Source organism: Protopterus annectens, chromosome 3.part1 (genome assembly GCF_019279795.1).
Source record: "Protopterus annectens isolate FY-2018-M chromosome 3.part1, PAN1.0, whole genome shotgun sequence".
Lineage (NCBI taxonomy): Eukaryota > Metazoa > Chordata > Ceratodontiformes > Protopteridae > Protopterus > Protopterus annectens.
In genome coordinates, this window is record NC_056732.1 from 1,307,195,720 (window position 1) to 1,307,218,149 (window position 22,430).

Genomic DNA, 22,430 nt, shown 5'->3' on the forward strand with positions numbered 1-22,430 from the left:
GGGAGATAGGAAATTCACCCCGGGGATCACTTCTGTGGCTCTGCTCGACAGTGGCACAGGAAAATCATTTTCTTGGGTGGCGAAAGCCAGGAACCTTCTGGACAGGCTTATATAGGCCCTAGGGCCAATAGCCTAGTACCTACCTATGAACCTATGAATCTATACCTGTATGTACAATTCCAAGGGTGTCTCCATTTCACAGTGACACAATATATACTGCATGTCTGGGGTACTTTCCCCGTGTACTGCTTGTATATCTAGCCTAACATCCATGCCATGTCAGTCTTTCAGATGGTGACACATATTACCACCATACATTTACAATGGCTGACTGTTAGCATGTGTTATACTGGTAGTAATTGTCTTTGGCACTGCAGTTGTGAGGACTTGTCCCTGTCATCAGCAGTAGTGGGCAATGGCCACCAGGTCTTACCTCAACATGCATACATACTGACCACTCTCACACAATATGAAACACACACCAACCTAATTCACACATACCTGCATACTGTGCAGATGCTACAACCTATCCTGCTACCTTGACCACCTCTGTACATCTGTGCTCCACTGGTATTATACTTACACATACATGTTACTACATTTCTAAACAGGCTTGTGGGGGGGCACACCTGACTATTACAATGTGTGTACATCAGATTGGGGGGCACACCAGACCGTTACTACATTTCTAAATAGGTTTGGGGGCACATCTGACTGTTACTACATTTCTACATAAGGTTGGGGGAGCACACCTGACTGTTTCGACATTCCTACACAGGATTGTGGGAGGGGGGCACACCTGACTGTTACTACATTTCTACACAGGATTGGGGGGGATGCAGCTGTCTGTTTCTACATTTCTACACAGTGGTTGGGAGGGGGCACACCTGACTGTTACTACATTTCTACATAGGATTGTGGGGGGACGCACCTGACTGTTTCTACATTTATACACAGGATTGGGGGGCACACCTGCCTATTTCTACATTTCTTCAAAGGATTGGGGGGCACACCTGACTGTGTCTACATTTCTACACAGGATTGGGGGGGCACACCTGACTGTTACTACATTTTTACACAGGATTCGGGGGCACACCTGACTGTTTCTACATTTCTACATAGGATTGGGGCCATACCTGACAGTTATAACATTTCTACACAAGATTGGGGGTGCACACCTGACTGTTACTACATTTCTACACAGGATTGGAGGGGGCACACCTGACTGTTTCTGCAGTTCTACATAGGATGGGGGGGCACACCTGACACTTGTACACATCTGCTATGACTGTACTGGTATGTCAGGTACTCCATTTCATTCTGTATTCCAACCTATCATGCTGACTAGAGGCATATCAGTGTACTACAGGTCTTAGTTTTGCTTGACCTACATATTAGTTTCTGACTTCCTACCCTTCAGAACTAACATCCCACTGCCTGACCTGCTGTAGTCTGTCTGTGTAGGCCTGGGGGGTTACCCATAGGCATCATTCAGAGGCCATAACACAGCATTTGTTTGTATTTGTCTACATCTGTTCAGCTGGCTGAGACTGTTGTTGGGTATATGAACCTCCCTGACTGGCATTTGTGAGTCATATGGACACACATGTGGCCCAGCACATTTCCTGCAGTGGGTTTTGTCATCCTGTGTAGTACTGGCTACTGTGGTGACACCAGTATTTGTTACAGATCTCATGGTGCCACTATAGGTGTCTACTATCTGCTGGCATACCATTCAGCTACCTGATTCCCTTACATGCTCACATCCATACCATAGATACAGGTAACAACACATTCTACTCCATTCGACAATTGGTAGGTTGAGTGACTTACCTTGTGGGTGTCCCAGTACTGAGGGTGGTGCTGCAGAGATGTCTATGTCAGATGCACATAGTACACTCCCTACACATGGTTGAGCACAGGTAGTGTCATGTTTGGCATCCCTTTTACTGTATGTGCAAGGCAGAGAGAGGTGTCATTCCCTTGGTCCCTCCTGTGTCAGTGTATGTGCTATGCATTGCCTCTTTGCCAAGGCCAGGGCATACTGGGCATGCCTCCTTCTGCCTACTGGGGCAGGCTCAGGTTGTTCCTCCTCAGAGTCACTCTGTGCCTGTGCAGGCCTTGGCAATGGTGGGGGGTTGTGTGGCCCTGCCCCGTGCTGTTCCTCCTGCAGCTGTTTCCACAGGATCATATTGTGTAGCATGGCACATACGATGAAAATTTGGGTACATGTAGGTGGTGAGTACTGCAAGGCTCCACCGGATGTGTCCATGCACCGGAACCGTGACTTGAGAATCCCAAATACATGCTCTGTTATAATTCTAGTCTATGCATGTGCATCATTATGTAGTTTCTGTTTGGGTGTGTGTGCATTTCTGATGGGTGTCATCAGCCATGGCTCCAGTGCGTAACCAGCATCCCCCACTAGGTGACCGTAAGGGATGTCCCCATTGACAAATCTCTGGTACAGCTGCGTCAGATGCCAGATGTGGGAATCATGATAGCTTCCAGGGCACTCAGCAAACACATTCATTATTATTCCCTGGGCATCGCACACGACCTGGGAGTTGATGGTTGCTTAGATGATGTAAAGAGTGCTAGGCAACCTCAGACACACCCCCTTGCTTAGCTCTGCTAAGCTAAGGGCAAACCCGAGCCACAGGGCTCCAATCCACTTACAGTATGCCTGACACCCCCCCCCCATGATGTCAGCTAACTCCTAGGCTTGCACCAAGCTATTCCTGCTCTTACACTAGCATGCAGGGGAAATCTGGGATTCACTATCATTCCCCTCATTTGCATAGGATTGCCTGCTAATGCATAGTTACATGTCCCACACTGAGCCTCCCCCCTTAGCAACCACTATTCACTGGCCATATTGTCTTCTGCCTGCCATTAAGTATAGTGGTAGAATAGTGATTTTAGTTAGAATGCTTATTTTAGGTTTTTTTTCTTATTTTCCCCCGATCCCATTTGCGCGCCACTGCCCTACGCTTAAACAGCCAAGATCGGCTAAAAAAATAAAAGTTTAATTTTTTTTCAGGTGTTTTCCATTCCAATGACCTTATAGTTGGCCATTGGCATGCTTTATCCTCAAGATACTTGACTCTCATGCTCCTAAGCGACTTACTAGAACCAAGGAACGTATAGCACCTTGGCTAACACAAGATACTAAATCTAAAATTAGACTCAGAGACTTGGCCTGGAACAAATGGAGAACCACAAAACCCCCCTTAGATCGCATCAAGTTCCTACAGCTTAGAAATTCAACCAAAGCAGCCGTTATGTCTAATAAAAAACAATATTTTTGTCACCTCCAAGATAAACATAAGTATAATCCTAAAAAATTCTGGGCTGGTTTCAATCACCTCCTACACCCAGGTAAATCTACTACCCCCACCCCTGAAAAACTCATGGATAAAGATCCAACTGAAATAGCTAACACTTTTAATTCTTTTTTTACTGAGACCATCCAGTCCCTCGCCAGTAAGCTTGCCACTTCTCCCTCGGTGGCAACCTCAACCAAAGATCCAACCCAAACTGCCTTCAGCCTACAACCTACCTCCACCTCCTATATTCGTACCCTCTTGAAAAAACATAAACCAACCACCCTAGCGGCTGACTTGCTCCCAGCCAAATACTTACAAATAGCATCTGACGCCATAGCCTACCCTGTCTCAATCTTGATCAACCGAACCATTTCAGAAGCTTCTATTCCCTCTATTTGGAAAATCTCTTATATCATCCCCCTCCATAAAGAAGGGTCCTCCACCGACACTTCTAACTATAGACCCATAGCCATACTGTCTCCTCTTGCCAAAATTATGGAACGCTGTGTCCACAAACAACTCATTACCTACCTCACACAAAATAACCTCCTATCCAACACCCAACACGGCTTCCGCCCCCATCACAGCACAACCACTGCTCTCCTCTCCTTTGTTGACTCAGTCAACCACAACCGCAATAACAAATTAATCTCCTCTGCGCTCTTTCTAGACCTATCGAAAGCCTTTGATATGGTCAACCACCAACAATTGTTCCACACACTGGAAACCTTTCATCTTAGCAAACCAACCATAAGTTGGTTTAATGCCTACCTCTCTTGCAGAAAACAGGCGGTTCAGTGGCAAAACAAGCTATCAGACCTACTCCCCACCAATATTGGTGTTCCCCAAGGATCTATCCTCGGTCCCCTTCTTTTTTCCATATTTATAAATGGTCCACACTCTATCATTCCCAAAGCTACCTGCATTCAATATGCAGATGACTCCACCCTTATCTGCTCTGACGTCTCTCTTGCCAAACTCCAAGTCACAACCCAAAACTGCTTTTCCACAGTTGAAAAATGGTTCTTGGAACTTACACTCCTACTCAACCCAACCAAAACCAAATTACTTCTATTTTTCCCCACTTCAGCTACCGCCCAAGGAATAGAACCCCCCAACACCAACAATCCAACCTTCTACGTGTCCTCCAACAATGGTACCATAATCTACCCTGTCTCCCACACCAAACTGCTAGGGGTGACTATAGACCACAAACTTAAATTTGATATGCATGTAAATCTAACCATTAAGTCGGTCAACAAAAAACTCGGGTCCATGTATAGAATAAAGACCTTCTTAACCCCGCACACCAAACTAACAATTGCCTGAACCCACCTCCTCTCCACACTCCTGTATGCCTCCCCGATATTCTCCTTCCTCCATAAGAGAGAGCTTAATAAACTTTCTACTGCCTACAATCACATAGCCAGATTCATAACTGGAATGCCCTATCGCACCCATCACTGCCTAAACCTAAGGACACTAGATTGGCTAGAACTGCCTAATATTCTCAAACTCAACCAACTCATTGAGGCTTTTAAAATTATCAACCATCCAGATAAAACCCCCTCATTGAACAAACTACTTACCCCTTACTCCAACCTTACATCCCTCAGGTCTTCCAAAAGTCTACAAGTAATGACCATCAAATCTAACAACTCCGGTGGTGAAGCACTATATGCTAATTCCATTGGCAAATCCTGGAATGCCCTCCCAAACAACCTAAGACTTATGTCCTCTCTGCACCAATTTAAAATACATCTTAGAGCACTCCTGAAGTCCCAATGGTTATGCCCTTGCTCTAATCCAGACTAATAGTTAACATCCCTGCCTCACCTAGGCCTCACTAAGCCTCCACCCAACCCTAAAACCTAAGGGTACACAATATAGCCCTGTTAGTCCTTCTGTTCAAGTCTGTATCTCTTTTAAATTACATATATAACTACTTACTTGCTTTATTTTGCCTTTAATCGTCTGTGTATTTACTTGTTTTAACTTTGTCCTGTATTTGTTTATGTAACCATGATCTTGGAGCTTTTCTCCCCGGGCCTCCACTGAAAATGGACATGTATCCAGTTGGACTAGCCCGGTCAACAAATGTAAAATAAATAAATAAAATAAAAAATAAAAATAAACTTTATACATGATATCCACCCTTTATTTGGAGCTGTCATGGCTCAGTTTTGTAATTTGTAAAAATGTACTCCATTATTGGCGGAGTACATTTCTACAGATTACACTAGTCCTGCACGGCCGGTTTCCAAATTCACGTCAGTTGCATGGATTTCTCCTGCAAATTGGGTAATTTGCATAAAGGCACTGAGTCCGTGCAGGACTAGTGCAGGAGCGCTCATGCACGTCCCTACAGGTGGAGCTGGAGCTGGAGCTCCTGCATTAATCCTGCACGCCGTGCAGGGCTTGCAGAATCTGGGGGTACTTGTAATTTATTGATATCAAGATATTTTAATAAACATCTCCTTTTCATGGAATTGTTAAAATGTTAACATTTACAGAGATTAAAACTAAAGCCATACGGAGTTAAAAGGAATTAACCTTGGTAATTTTATAAGTGTAAGAATGTAAGTTATTAAATGAAATAAATTTTTATCACAAAGAAGAGTCTGTTAGTACAAGGGAATTAAAAAGTCATCCTATGAAGTCCGCAATAAAATAAATGAATATAATAACTTAAATACAACTATAGTACAGTATAGTAAAATAAAAAACAATTATTAGGTTGTTAAACTCCCTGTTTTAAACAATTAATTAAACATAGTTATACAGTAACGATCAGATACATAAAAATGTATAGTATTTATTAGTGCTCCCCTAACACAGTTAATTTTCTTTGCCTTTTTTTCTTGTAAGTCTGTAACTCCTTCACCATTTGCTTTTCTTGTTATTTATATCACTTCCCCCATTTCTGTTCTTAGGATTATAGGATCATAGGAGGTTACTAGGCTAATGGCCCTAGGGCCCTTACAAGTCTAGCCATGTACAACTCCTGTTCCCAGGAATATCAAGGTATTAAGTGGAACTAAATCAACAACTACTGCCCCTGTCTAAGAGGGACGCAGGTGAAACTCTTAGGGTGAAGTTGCAGTCTCCCATCCAGTCATCCAAATTACATTTAATTAGGGTCAGCAAGGGGATCTGTTTCACCTGAACTGGAAGTTTGCTCCAGAGGAGAAGAGTGGCAGCCTCTGTGAGACATAACTGTTCCTCCTGCAATTCCTGTTGATGTCACATACTAGGTTGAATTCCCTAGAATGAGTGCATCTTATACCATTTGATTTATGAATGTGCAGCATTTCCATTTGAGCAGGATCTGAGATTGCTTTATATGCAAGGCAGAGGTCGCTTCTGTGTAGTCTGTAAGATAAAGAGTTTAGTGACAGTGATTTCAGTCTGTCAATGTATGACATATGCTGAATACCCTGAATTTTCTTTGTAAGAGACCTTTGAGGTCTTTCCAGTTACTGCAGGTGCCTGGTAAGGTACATACCAAAGGTAGCATTGTACTCGGTTATTGGCCTGATGAGTGGGAATACAGGTGGGTTATGACCTCTTTTGTTCTGGATGCTGTGCCCTTAGTTATGAGGTGGGTGACACAAAAAACCTTTCTTACCACTGTGGAGATGTGGTGGTCAAGTGAAAGGTTGCTGTCAACCTGTGTGTCCAAATCTCTTACCACTGATTGAGTGCTTAGGGTATTGTTATTAATGTGGTAATCTGCAGGGATATCGCCCTTGCCGAAGAGTATGATAATGCATTTTTTTGCATTGAGTTTTAGCCCATGACTTTGGCACCAGTCATTTGTGTGTGTAAGTCCCTCTTGTAGGATGTTGACATAATTTGTGGACTCGACTGCACCCAGTTTGCGATCATCAGAAAAATTTGTCAGCATAGGCCTTTTGTGTTAGCTTGTACATCAGAGAAGTAGATTCCAAACAATAGCGGCCCCAGCACTAATCCCTGTGGAGCACTACTGGTTATGAGTCTGCTGCTAGACGTAGAGTTACCTCTTTTGACTGTGTGCGTTCTAACAGTTAGCCAGTTTGCAACCCACTTGATAATATATGGCTTGATCTCCAGTTTTAATTTCTCCAAATTATTTTGGTTTCTAATACCATGATGGGAATGGACCCCATTCCTAAGTCAAAGTATGATTAAAGTTCATGAAATTAGTATTGTTTCAATCTTTGATGTCAGCCAGAAAAGCTTTTCACAGCACCTGCAATGTGCCCAGTAATGACTCCTTCTGCAACTTGTATGGAGTTAGATGTATCAGTAACATATCTAAATGTATTTATTTATTTTTATTTTAAATTTGTTGACTAGGTTTGTCCAACTGAGCTTAGTAGCCCTTTTTCAGAAGAGGCCCAGGGAGAAAAGCTCCACATGTTCTACAGATTATAATTTACAAAAATAAGTAAACAAACAACTGGTTTACATAACATATTCAAAGCAACATATACATAAAAAACAAGGAGTTACTACAGTAAACTAATCATTATGTCAGTCAGATTTAGAATCCTACATCATTCAGAAGGACTAACAATAGTTTTGTCACCAGACATAAAATCTTACATTATGCAGATAAGAATTATGTAATGTGTTTAGGAAAGAAAAGTTAATGCGAGATGAGGTCTAGAGAGTTAGAGCAAGTTACATAGGTTGGGAGCAGATAGAGGTGTGCAGTTAGGGTTGATAAGCTGTTTAAGGGGGGTGGGTACAGAGGCAGGTCCATTGGCTTAGCAGGTATTCTGTAGTGGCTAGCTTGACTTGACTAAATTGCTTGAGTGACCTAATCTCTAGTGGGAGTTTTTTCCATGCCTTGAAAGGATTATAGCTGTAGAAAATACATCATTTCTTAGTTTTAGGTTTGTGGATTTGTAGCAGATCTAGGTTAGAGGTCCAGAGGGATCTAGCAGGTGAATAGTGGGAGATGACAGATGATAGGGTAGGGCAGTAAGAAGGCTGATAAAGAGTGGAGTGGATGATCTGGAGTTAAGGGAGAAGAACCTGGTGAGGTAGTTCAAGCCAGTTAAGGTGTTTGAGTGAGAGACAGGTAATGTGACTTAAGTCTGATGTGCTGCAAATTTGGCTATCTTGTTGTAGGTAGATTCAAGTTTGGCAAGGAGTGTGGAGTTGAGACAAGTAAGAATTTGAGAGCCATAAAATAGGCTGGGTAGGAGGTAGGCATAAGAGAGAGAGTTACTTTAGCTTCACTGGTGAGAAACTTTTTGTTGTAGTAGAGGAGCCCTAGTTTCTGATGAGTTTTCTTGATACAGTTGTTAATGTGTCAATCGAATTTAAGTTGGTCATCAATGATGACACCAAGGAGTTTAGTGCTAGTTTCCACCTCAATGTGTGTGTTATTGAGGGACAGGATTGTGAAAGTGGAATTAATGTGGTTCTAGTTTTTAGGAAGAAAAAGCAGTAGCTTAGTTTTTTTGGGTTAAGGATGAGCTGGTTATCAGAGAGACAGTTTTATACTGAGTTAAAGGAAGTCTGTGTTGTAGAGATGAGTTCAGAGGGAGAGTCAGCAATAGTGATGACAGTAGAGTCATCAGCGTATTGGAGCAGTGATGAATGAGGACAGGAAGAATAAAGAAGATTAGTGAAGATGTTGAAAAGTAGTGGCCCAAAGATGGAACCCTGAGGGACACCCATTTTAACTGGGAGAGGAGGGGAGAGTGCAGATTGCCACTTCACTGCTTGAGATCTGTCAGTGAGGTAGCTGCAAAACCATGCAACAGTAGCAGGGGAGAAGTTAAGGTTGGTTAGTTTGCGCAGAAGGAGAGGGTGAGAGATGGTGTCAAAGCTTTAGAGAGATCTAGGAATAGGCAGGAGACAAGTTTGTTGCTGTCTCTGGCAACGGCTATAGTATTAAGGAAGGATAGTAGGGCAGTAGTAGTACTATGTGTTGGTCTAAAGCCATGTTGTGTAGGTGTAAGCAGATTTTTAGAGAGTATGTAGTGCATAACTTGTTTATATATGCATTTTTCTAGAACTTTAGAGAGAGGAGAGAGAATGACAATTGGTCTAAAATTAGTGATGTCTGAGGAGTTACCTCCTTTATGTATTGGCAGAGTGAAGAATTGTTTCCATTTGGAAGGGACTTTGGACTCTGAAATGGAGTGGTTGATTAAGATAGATACAGGGAGAGAGTCAGCAGCTAACTGAAGGAAAAGGGAAGGAATGTTGTCGGTAGAAGCTGAGCAAGGTTTGAGTTTAGAAAGTAGGGATTTGATGTAGCTAGTGGGTACAGGTTTGAGGGAAAAAGAATTTGATTAGAGTATAGTGGGATGTGATAGAGAGTGGTTAGAAATATTATTAAAGGTAGATGAACTGGCACTGGGGTTAAATAGTTTGGATAAAGAGTCAATGAAATATGTGTTGAAGGTGGAGGCAGTATCCTTGGGAGTGTTATCAGGACAAGGATTGGGGGAGCAGGGACCACCAGGATGTAATATGTGGTTTAAGGAGTTCCAAAATTTTTTGGGGTTAGAGTTCAAGGCTGAGGGTGGATTATAGTAGAAGTCTCTTTTATCTTTATTAATACGCTTTTTGGTCTGATTTCTAAGTTTTTTGTATTTTAGCAAGTCTGCAGGGAGGTTTGTTTTGATCCATGTTTTCTATGCTCTGTCTCTATTTTTCATTAGGATGTGGGTGGAATTTGATAGCCATGGAGATATATTAGATTTAATATGGACTGTGCAAAGTGGGGCAAGTGAGTTAAGTATAGAGAGATAAGTGGAGTTCAAAGACAGGACAGCATCGTCAAAGGGGAGATGGGTAAGGAAATTCAAGTTAAGTTTAGAGAGAAGAGATTTAAAGGTGTCAGGGTGGAAGTTAGTAAGCTTGTGGCATGTGATAAATATATGTTGATTAGTAAAATGGGGGATATATCTGAGTAGTTTTATTGGGGAGTGATCACTTAGTTTGTTGGGAAGGTTTCAGGATTGTGATATTTAGAGGGATGAGAGACTAGAATCCAGTCGATAAGGGTGCTGTGTGTATGAGAGTTGTTGGTATGGGTTTCATCAGTGATAAGTTGAGTAAAGCTATACAAGCTGATGTGTAAGGAAGAATTTGGGGTACAGAGAGTTAACCAATTAATACTGACATCACCAAGAATAATGGTTTCATTAGGAATATGTTGAGAGAAGTATGAGAGATTGTTTTCCAGCAGGGGTAAGTTATCCCCCTGGGGGAATGTAGACTGCTACTATTGTAATGGTGGTATGGGTGTTAAGCACAAGGTTGGCTGTCAGTATTTCAGCAAGGGAAAAGGACGGGATAGTTTTATTAGTTGTCAGAGTAAGGTGGTTAGAGTAAACAATGGCAACTCACCACCCTTTTTCTTTTGTAGGTCAAGGCGGAGTGTACTATAGTCAGGAGGGAGAAAGTCTTAGTCATTATGTTGGGGTTTCATTCAAGTTTCTTTTAGGGTGATGACATCAGGAGTGTGGCTTGAGATCCAAGCATGAAGTTCACTAACCTTGTTTAATATGCTTCTAGTGTTTATTGAGTAAAAGGAGATTTGTTTGTTGGGAGGGCAGAGGTGTATAGGTTAGTGGGAGTATATTATCAGTGGAGTTGTGTTGAGTGGGACCTGGATTGGGATGAATATCTCCTGCAAGTAGAAGAACATTAGGGTACTAGTGACAGTTATATTTGTAAAAGTTAAAGATAAAATACTTTGTTTTATTTTTAGGGAATGTGGTGTAGGTGGGGGGAATTTTGATTTTAGGAAGAGGAGTTTCAGTAGAAAAGATAGAAGTGAAAATAGCAAATGAATGACTGTAGATTATTTTTTATAAGCCCCATTGCTCCTACCACTATTGGAACTGTCTGGGTATCTTTCTTTCACATTGCTCTCATTTCTGCTTGCAAATCCTGATAATTTCTGACTTTGTGTCTCTTTGTACGCAAGACACTGTAGTTACTGGGTGTAGTGGTTTCAGTGATCAATGCTACTTTTATCTTCTTTTCATGGGCCACTATATCTGGTTTTCTCGCATCCATTTTTTGTACTGTTGGTAATGGATGATCCCATGTGATGTAGACGTCATCATTTTCTGTGATGCTTTGTGGCTCATGCTTCCAGTGGTTTTCAACTACTTCAGTATTATAATGTTTGTACAATCCCCAGTGCAACAGTCTTGTTGTATTATTATGCCTTATAGTATACAGTCCTTATGCCATTAGTATGCCACAAGCAGCAACAAGGTGTGCAACTGTTTCCAATTCTGTCTTACAAAACCTACATTTGTCTATTTCTCCCACATGTTCATTGAATGAATTTGCCTCTACTTAACCATTCCTCTGTTCGATCCTGATCAACATGAGGTTGTTCCAGGAGTTTTCTATACATGCAACTATATTTATGCATTTTCCACATTTTTTGCCTTCTCATCTGGTCCTTCATATTCTTTCTTTTGTTTTTTGCCACATTCAGTTGCTGCCTGATTTTTATCTACTTTTGGTTTGATTTCCATTCCTGCTTGACACCAATATGCTTCTGCTAGACTAAGAAGGGAAGTCATCTTAGATTTATTCACCTCATGTTTCAAACTTTTATCTATGTTTGGGTCTTGTGAGGTCAGCAGATATGTATGTAGCCCCACAATTGCAGATCTATACATGTAATCAATTTCAAGGAGCCCCATCCCTCCTTCAGAACGGGGAATATATAATCTTGATATGCACTGATTTTTAAAATCATTTGATGAGCATGAAGCATCCTTATTGTTTTCCTGTCTAATCTATCCAACACCTTTTGGGTCAATCAGTCACTCCAAAACCGTATGTTAGGACAGGAAGAGCAAATTGGTTTATAGCTTGAACTTTGTTCCTAGATGGCAATGCTATCTTCAGGATTAATTAAAGTCTTCTAAAATATTCTTTAATGAGTTTTATTTGCATTTGTTCATGTTTTATTGTTGATCCTTCATCATTTTCCAAATATTTATACACCCTCTATTTCTCAAATTCTTGTCCCAAACTGATGTTTTCTTGGTGCTGCAGCTTTCCTACTTTAACAGTCACTTTTGCACATTTATTAAGACCAAATGACTTTCTTATATAATCTGGAAAAGTTTTGACTACTTGCAGTTGTGCTTTCAGTTCCTCATCTGATGAGCTATACAGTTTTAAATCATCAACAAAGAGAAGCTGAGAAGTCTTTACACTTTGTTGCTTTCTGGGAGCCAAATTTTAGCCATGACCTAATCTGTTAAGCAGACAGCTTAATGGGTTAAGGCAAAGCAAAAGAGTAGCTGTGACAGAGAGTCACCCTGGAATATCCCCCTCTGGATTTTTATCCCAGGAATAATAATTTGTCCTTTATCATGGCTTAACTGCAAAGTGGTTTGTCACTGTTCCGTGGTCACTGTGATGTAGTTTATCAGTGCAAGGTGTATCTTATACATTTTAAGCACTGTTTTATCCATGAATGTGGAATACTGTCAAATCCTTTTTTGTAGGTTATCCATGCCATACTTAGACTTTTCCCCTTTTTACAGTGATCAGAATCTTCCCCTTTTTACAGTTTTCCACTATGACTTTATTTAACAACAAATGATCCTTTGTTCCATATGATTGTTTTATTACCATTTTGTTCTATTGCCATAATTGAGTTTTCTTCTAAATTACTATAAACTCTGTCGGCATCAGTTCTAGTGTATAGTTTACATGTCATTGGAAGACAAGTTATTGACCTATAGTTTTTAGGGTAGCTTGCCTGTTCACTCTTAAGTGGGGGCATTGTTTTTCCTGTTGTTAGCCAGGCTGGTGTCTGTTTGCGGTGCTCATATAAATAGTTCTTACTCATGGCTAAATCTTCATGCAAAGATGCTAATACTTTCAGCCAGAAGTTAGGTACTGCAAATGAGCCTGGGGTTTTCCAGTTAGTGGCTTTTCTTAACTTTGTTTCAATCTCTCTGGCCATTACTTCATCCCATTTCATATCATGTACATTTGAACTTCTTATTCATTCTTTTACTTCTTCTATCCATTTAGCATCTTTGTTATGTTCCACAGGATTTTCATAAATATTTCTCCAAAATGTATCTACTTCTTTTTGGGTCATCTTTCAATTCCATTTACCTTGTTTCCCAGTTCTCTATAAAACTTTTTGGGATCATCAATAAATTGCTTATTTTGTACTTTTCCTTCATATTTATCTGTGCATCTTCTAAGTTTTGTTGCCTGTGCTGATATTTTTAGTTTATTATTTATGATAGTGCATGATAAATCCTGATCCATTATAATATTGTGCATTGCTTTTATTACATCTTTCTTTCTGAGTAATTTTGTCAATCTGTTCTCTCTTCTATACTCTCCCAACAGTGACACTTCTTGTGTTAATTGCTTTATAGTTTTCTCTATTTGATACTTGCATGATGGCATTTGATTTCTCCCCATCCTCTCCTCTACTACCCTGTGTTCTTGTAGTAGGACTTTATCTGTTATTAATTTGGCTGCACAGTAATGTATCCTATTTACTTCTGTTGCATTGCATGAATCTCTATGAACAGTCCTAATTACTGTATTCATTTATTTTATTAAACTTCTAACTTTTGGGGTTTTTGATCTCCAGCTGGGTGAGTTCATCAATGATGCCTGAGTGGGGAATAGAGTCAAAGGGCTTGGGCAGGTCCAGGTAGGCCATATGCACAGATTTACCTTTACCCAGGTCTTTGGTGACTGTCTCAAAGAAGTCCACCAAATTCAAGAGGCAGGATCTCCCATTAATAAAGCCAAAATAGGTCAGGTAAAGCATTTGGAGGTCTCCTACATCTTTGATGATAAGGCCCATGATTATTCTTTCCAGATTAGTTTCCAGGGTCAGTGGAGGTGCCTCCTTTATGCAACGGGATGATGGATGCTGCTTTCCATTCAGCAGGTATAAAACCAGTGTTTAGACTGTGGTTAAAAAGAGTAGCCAGTGGTGCAGCTAGTTCCTGTTTTAATCCATTTAGAACTCAGCAATGGATACTATCAGGTCCCATAGACCCTGTGTTTTTGGTTTTGGAGAAGCCTTTACAACCTGCTCCTTAGAGATACTGGGTGGAGGCAGGTAGTAGGGATGTTTTGGGGGATATGTAGTGGAGACAGGGGGGAAAGTTTTCACTGAACCTATCAGCTTGCAGGTTGTCTATTTCTGCAGGTTTAGTATATGTGGTGCCATTAGCAACCAGATGTGCACAGATCTGGGCTTTTCCTTTAAGGTTTCTGACATAGCTAAAGAAGACCTTATTGTTATCCTTAGCGAAGGCAGCAAATCTGGATTCATAGTTAGCTTTAGAATGTCTTACGAGGTGTCTTATTTGCTTGTTTAAGCCAAGGAGGCAATGTTTCCAATTCAGACACCCTTTGTTCCTGCTCCTGGACAGCAATTTCCTTCTCTTATTGTATAATCTGTTAATGTGGGATGCCCACCAAGCAGGCTTGTTCTTTCTTGAGGATCCTGTTTGGGTCCTATCAGGTATGACTGAGTCAATACATTTGTATAGATGCTTATAGAAGGCATTGGCATAAATCCCATTATAGGTGTCCATGCCATCAGTGAGGGCAGGAGTTATGAAGGTATTAATGCCATCACATATTAGGTTGTAATTGGCTTTGGAGAAATGTTTTAGTCTAGCTGCTGCTAATGGGTAGTCCGATGTTATTATTACTTCTAATGAGACTAATTTATGATCAGGCTTCACTAGGGAGGGCTGCACACATAGCGTGGTGCAGCGATCACCCGTGTTAGTGAGTACCAGATCCAGAATATTTGGGCCCCTTTTGGGGGGTGCCAATCAACTGGTCCAGGGCATTGGAGTTGATGAAGTCCAATAATCTTTGGGCAAGTGTGTTAGTACACATATAATTTACCCAGTCTATGGATGGGTAGTTAAAGTCACCTAAAACTAGGGTATTTGGTTGTATCTTGAATGATTCAAGTAGATCCAAGTATACAGTGTGGGTATCCTGGTTCATGGAAGAGGTCCTATAATTGGCAATAACTTAGAGAGTGGTATTACCTACAGTCAATTGGACCTGAATTAGTTCACTGGGATCATTTTGTTTAACCAGTCTGTGGATGTATTTATCTTTGATGAATATTGATATTCCACCTCCTTTAGTTCTCGCACTTTCAGTTTGTGGTCTAAATGTGTGGAAGGCATTATAACCTGTTATGGCAGGGGTGCTTTCTGCACCCTTAAACCAAGTCTCTGTGACTGCACAGATGTCAGCATCTGCTAAGGTGAGGGCTAATTCCAGTGAGTGCAGTTTTAGGTTTAGCCTCCTAGCATTTAGCAGCATAACTTTCAGGTTGCTTTTTGAAGATATTTTTACGTTCAAAATTTTGTTGTTGTGACATTGCTTAAAAAAGACACTATGGGGGAGGCAGGAACCTTAGCCAGTATCCAAAATCCCAGAGGTGACAGATGAAGACCATCTCTGGCAAAGCAGCATAATCTATCTACCATGTCATCCCAGGCTGACAGGTACTGGATCCCCTTAGAATGACACCAGAAGCTAAGCCAGTTGTTGAAGTATATAATTTTTTGAGGTATCATTTTAGGTGAAGGTAGTATGCTGCTCAAGGCTAGGGACATACCTGCCTGAGACACATATTTAGAGAGCTCAGTCATGTCTCTCTTCATATAGTGCAGTGAGGTATGTCTCAAGTAATTCACACCTACATAGGTTTATATGTGTGTACTAGGCTAATGGTCCTGGAGCCTTTACAAGCCTAGCTCATAGAAGTGCCCTGGCATTGTGCTGCTCGACATTAGTTCCCAGTGCCTCTATCAAGTAGAGCCACTGGAGTGATCCCCGGGGTGAACTTTCTATTTCCCATCCACTTATCAAGATTTCTCTTGAAGAAGGCCAGTGAGGTGCTCTGCTTAACATGTATGGGAAGTCTATTCCAGGGCATGGGCAATCTCTGGGTTATGAATCTGTCCCTCCAGCATGTTCTGTTGATTGTGGTAATGAGGTTGAGGTCTTTGGAGCATGTGGTGTGGAGAGACTGGGATTTCTTTAGATGTAGCATTTATAACAGAGCTGGGTCAGACATGGCTTTGTAAGTCAAGCAGAGATTGCCTCTTAGTAGACGATATGAGATAGAGAATAGCCGGAGGTTTTTGAGTCTGTCCATGTAGGACATGTGCTTAAGGCCTAGGATTCTCTTTGTGAGGTACTTTTGTGGCCTTTCCAGCTGTTGCATGTGTCCAGTAAGGTACATGCCAAAGGGGGCATTATACTCAATGATTGGCCTAATGAGGCAAGAGTAGAGAGAGATGATGACCTCTTTCTTCCTGGATGCATAGCCCTTGGTAAAGAGATGTGCCACATGGAAGGACTTTCTGACCACAGTGGCAATTTGGTGGTCGAAGGAGAGGTTGCTGTCTACCTGTGTCCCCAGATCTCTTATAATGCCTTCAGTGTTCAGTGGGCTCCCATCAATATGGTAATTAATGGGAATTGAGTTTTTACCAAAGGGGATGACGACACATTTTTTGGCATTAAGCTTAAGGCCATGGTTTCAACACCAGTCATTGGCCTCAGTGATGCCTTTCTGTAGGATGTCTACATCACTTGGGGAGTTAATAATGGCTTCCAGCTTGCAGTCATCTGCAAACTTGGTCACCCAGAGTCCCTCCGTGTTGGCCTGGACTTCTGAGAATTAGATGCCAAATAGGAGAGGACCCAGGACTGATCCCTCTGGGACTCCACTCGTGACTGGTTGGCAGTTTGCTTGGAGTCCACTACTTTCACACTGTGGGTTCTATCTGTGAGCCAATTTGCAACCCACCTAGTGAAATAGGGGATGATACCTAGTTTGATGAGTTTATCAATAATATCTGTGTGAGGACTGGTATCAAAGGCCTTGGCCATATCAAGGTAGGCTGTATGACCTGCCTTGCCCTCATCCACAGCTCTGGTGACTGACTCAAAGAAGTCAACCAGGTTGAGCAGGCATGATCTACTTTTCACAAAACCAAACTGAGTGGGATCTAGACTTTGGAGATTTCCTATATCCTTATTAAGTAGGTCCATGATGATGCGCTCCATACCCTGACATATCAGACTCGTCAGGCTAATGGAGTGATAATTCCCAGGGTCTGTAGTTGCTCCCCCTTTATAGAGAGGGATGACTGTAGCAGTGCACCATTTGGTAGGGACAAAGCCTTAGGTGAGGCTTTGATTGAACAGGGCACACAGATGTGGTTCCAGTTCACTTTTTAGTTCATCCAGGGATATTGTTGGGTCCCATGGAAGCTGTATTCTTGGCCTTGGCCAATGCAGCTTTAACCTGTGCTTCAGTAATGCTGGGTGCCTGGCATTCATCCGGTATTGTGATTGGTCCTTTAGGGAGGAAGAGGGGGTAAATTTGGCACTGAATCTGTTGGCCAGTATGTTGACAATATCTGTTAGCTCAGTATATCTGTGTGCCCTGTTCAATCAAAGCCACCATTATGCAGCAACTCAGAGCAAACCTGGGTATTGCCATAGAGATTCTTGATATAACTATAGAAGGCTTTGTGGTTGTTTTTAGTGTCTGCTGCAATTCAGCCTTCATAGTTGACTTTAGAGGTTTTGATGAGGGATCTCAACTTTTTGTTGAGGCTAATAAGGGAGTTTTTCCAGTCTTGGGACTTTACCTTTTTCTCCAACAGTTTCTTCCTTCTGTTGTAGAGTTTATTAATGTCAGGGGACCACAAGATTGGCTTCCTTTTTTTGGAGGAGAGCATCTTGGTTCTTTTGGGTATGGCTAGTTCCATGCATTTATGTACATATTCGTACAGTGCACTGGTGTATGATTTGGCAGTCATGTATCTATTTTCCATTGCTATGGGTGCCGTGAAGTTAGCCACCTTTGTGTTTTGGAGCCCAAAGTCAGCTTTGGAGAAGTTTTTCATGGTGGTTACCTTTGCAGGGGGTGTGGGTGAAATGTGGATTTCCATGGTGATTAGTTTGTGGTCGGATCTAACCAGGGAGGAATTGACTATTGGTGTAGAGCAATGGCTTCCCATGTTAGTAATAACCAGGTCAAGGATGTTGCTTCCTCTAGTGGGGGTAAGAATGAGCTGGTCCAAGGAATTGGAATCGATGAATTCCAGGAAGCGAGCATTGAGCCAGTGTATTGGTGCATGAGTAGTTTTCCCAGTTGATGGAGGGGTAGGTGACGTCACCTAGTATGAGAGTGTTGGGTTGGACCCTAATAGTTTCCAGGGTGCTTAGGAACGTGGAGTGAGAGTCTTGGGACATGGTTGGGGACCTATAGCAGGCTACAACCTGAATCACCGTCTTACCGAATGTTAGTTGTACCTGAAGTATCACAGATGCGTTATGCTGGGCTACTAGTCTGGACGTGTGCATATTCTTTATGAATATGGAGACACCACTGCCTTTGGAGCTTCTGTCCATGTTCTGGGGCTGAAAGGTGTCAAATGAGTTATAGCCTGGTAGTGCAGGGATGATTTCTGCTGCTTTAAACCAGGTCTCCATTACAGCACAAATGTCGATGTTCTCCATTTTGAGGAGTGCTTCGAGCAAGTGCATCTTGAGATTTAGACTTCTAGCGTTGAGCAGCATGATCCTCAGATTGTATTTGTTTGTAGCTGTTATGGTGGTAATTTGGTCTTTGGAACATCACCTAAAAAAGGCACTATAGGGATGGCAAGAGCCTTAGCCAGTATCCGGAAACCCAGGGGTGAAAGATGCAGGCCATCTCTGGCAAAGCATCGAGGTCTGTCAGTCATGTCATCCCAAGCAGACAGATACTGGATCCCCTTAGAAAGACACCAGAAACTTAGCCAATTGTTGAATTCATTCATTTTCTGCTTGTACTGCAGTATCATTCTGGGTAATGGTAGGATACTGCTCAGGGCTAGGGTCATACTGGCCTGGGCCACATAATCCAAGAGCTCCTCCATGTCTCTTTTCATGTAGTCCAGGGAGGTGCATCTCAGGTCATTCACACCCACATGGACAGTGACAGAGTCATACTTGTACTTGTTGTGGAGTGACCTGAGTGCGTGTGTTATGTGTCAGATTCTGGCACCTGATAGACAGCTGACTGTTACCTTCTCCTTATTCAACCTAGTGAGTGGGACATCAGTGTGCCTCACTATTGAGTCATCTATGATTAGTGTACTGGGTAAGCTGTTTTGCCTTGTAGGTAGGTAGGTAGATACTAGGCTATCAGCCCAAGGGCCTACGTAAGCCTAGCCAACAAGGTTCCCTGGCTTATGCCACCCAAGAAAGTTATTTTCCTGTGCCACTGTCAAGCAGAGACACAGAAGTGATCCCCAGGGTGTATTTCCTATTTCCCATCTACTCATCAAGATTTTTCTTGAAGAGTGCTAATGAAGACCTTTGCTTGACATAGATGGGTAGCCTGTTCCAGAGTATGGGAAGTCTCTGGGACAGGAATCTATCCCTCCAGCATGCCCTGTTTATTGTGGTGACAAGATTTATGTCCCTAGAGCATGTAGCTCGGAGGGAATGGGATTTCTTTAGGTCTAGCATGTCCAACAGCTCTGGGTTTGACATAGCTTTATATGTTAGGCAGAGATCACCTTGGAGTAGGTGATATGCTATGGAATAAAGCTGGAGTTTTTTGAGGCGGTCAGTGTAGGGCATTTGTTTGAGGCCAGTAATCCTCTTTGTGAGGTACTTCTGTGGCCTTTCCAGCAGCTGCAGATGTCTTGTGAGGTACATTCCAAAAGAGGCGTTGTACTCTATAATGGGTCTAATGAGTGTCAAGAAGAGGGGAACAATGACCTCTTTTTTTCTGGATGAGAACCCTTTTATGATGAGGTGTGCCAAATAGAAGGACTTCCTGACTACTGTGGTGATGTGACTATCAAAGGAGAGACTACTGTCCACCTGGGTCCCAAGGTCTACTCTCTTATCATACATTTGGTGTTAAGTAGATTGCTGCCTATGTGGTAGTTCGTGGGTACAGAGCTTTTACCAAAGGGGATGACACTGCACTTTTTGGCATTGAGCTTGAGGCCATGGCTCTGACACCAGGCATCTGTCTCAGTGATGCCCTTCTGTAGGATGTCCACATCATTTGGGGACTTGACTATGGCTCCTAGTTTGCAGTCATCTGCAAACTTCGTTAGCCAGAGGCCTTCTGTGTTAGCCTGTACTTCAGAGAAGCAGATACCAAACAGGAGAGGTCCCAGGACGGAACCCTGTGGTACTCCACTTGTCATTGCTTTGAGGTCAAATTTGGAGTCTGCAACTTTTACAGTGTGCATTCTGTCAGTGAGCCAGTTGGCAACCCATCTTGTAATGTAGGGATTTATACCTAGTTTAATGAGTTTATCTATAATTCCAGAATGGGGGAAGCCTTAGGGGCTTAGGTTGAGGGGCACACTGTGTAGGTGAGCTATATGTCTTGTGGTTTATGCTGTGTTGTGGTGGTTTAGTGCATTTCTGCCTTGGAGGTCTCTGCTGTTTGGGTCAATTTCTATTTAGAGCCTCCACAAAAGTGGGTGTGTGGTTTGTGTTTTTATGTGAGAGTTGTGATGGTGGGTGTTCTGGAGGGCTATGTGTTGCATGTGGTGTGGTGCAGGTGTTGACCTTCTCCTTTTGACCAGCTATTCCTGTCTTGGCTTGGGAGTGCATGGCTTCCAATTTGGATATATAAGTGCATCTCTTACAAGTCTGAGTGTTGGGAGGTAAGAGGAGAGGGTTGTCTGTGTACATGAGGCAGTTGCTACACTGCCTCAGAATGCCCAAGTTCACCAGGTTACTAGGGGAAAGCACAGGAAACTAACCTTTAGAAATGCCAGGAGGGATGGTCATTATTACTAAGTACTGGAGCTGTTTCCTTATATAGCTCTTTTACAGGAAAAATGTCACTCAAGGAGTCTGTACAGAGCACTGCCAAGCACTTGAGGGGAAACTAATACATAGACCCTGAAACTTTTAAGGATGAAGTATTTAGGAGATATTCTGAATTTAGAAAGAAATCAAGCAGTACTTACTGAAAATAAAGAATTAGCTTGTCAAGAATGATGAAAAGAGGGGAGCCGCATGAATGGCTTCTGCCTGGCTACTACTAATGCTGGTCTCAGCACAGCTTCCTTCTGTTGGGATACAATGGTCCTCTGCTTTTTCTGTCACCAGTTGCTCCCCTTTCTATTTTTCCTCCTTCTCTCTCTCTCTCTCTTTCACTCTTCTTCTTCTCTCTTTCCTCCCTTTACCCTTCTACTTTCTGTTTTTCCCCCTTTCCACTTTCTTTTTATATAATTATTATACCCAGAATGGTCAGATTCTAAACTGTATAATATTATTATATACAACCGCTTTTATATATTGGTTTGCTAGTATGGAAATGTTTACACTTTCACAGCTCAAATAAATCTATACGTAAAAAACATAAACATGTCAATTTGAGGTTAAATTATGATGTGTGTGTGTGTGCGTGTGTGCGTGTGTGCGTGTGTGCGTGTGTGCGTGTGTGTGTGTGTGTGTGTGTGTGCGTGTGTGTGTGTGTGTGTGTGTGTGTGTGTGTGTGTGTGTGTGTGTGTGCGTGCGCACCCAATAGCTTTAGTTTTTGCTCTCTAATGAAAATTTATGTCATAATATATATACTGAAGAGACTAAATGATACTAACAACTCACTGTGTAAACAATTTTGCTTAAACTATTTAGCAAAAAGTAATCTATATTTGCCATTTAAATGATAGGACAGATCATCAGTCTCAAAGAAAACCTGATCTATTGTTATAACTTTTATCCATGTTCTTATTTAGAACACATATTTCGTCCTGGAGAGAGCAACATTTTCCAAATGTTATATGTCCATATAGCTCTTTTCTGGAGGAGTAGCACAAAAGCAATGAACTGAGAACATTTTTTAATCTGAGTACATGTCAGTTAAATAACAAACCCCTTTGTGATACTACACTAACTCAGTTGTGAGGAACTGTAAAATGATTATTTCCTGAATGTAAGGGAGTAATATCATTCAGGAGAAATAACACTGTGTGACCATGAAATAAGAATATACTTTGAGAAAGCATATTTACTAATGTCCTCCTTAATTAAATGTCATTGCATAAATTATTA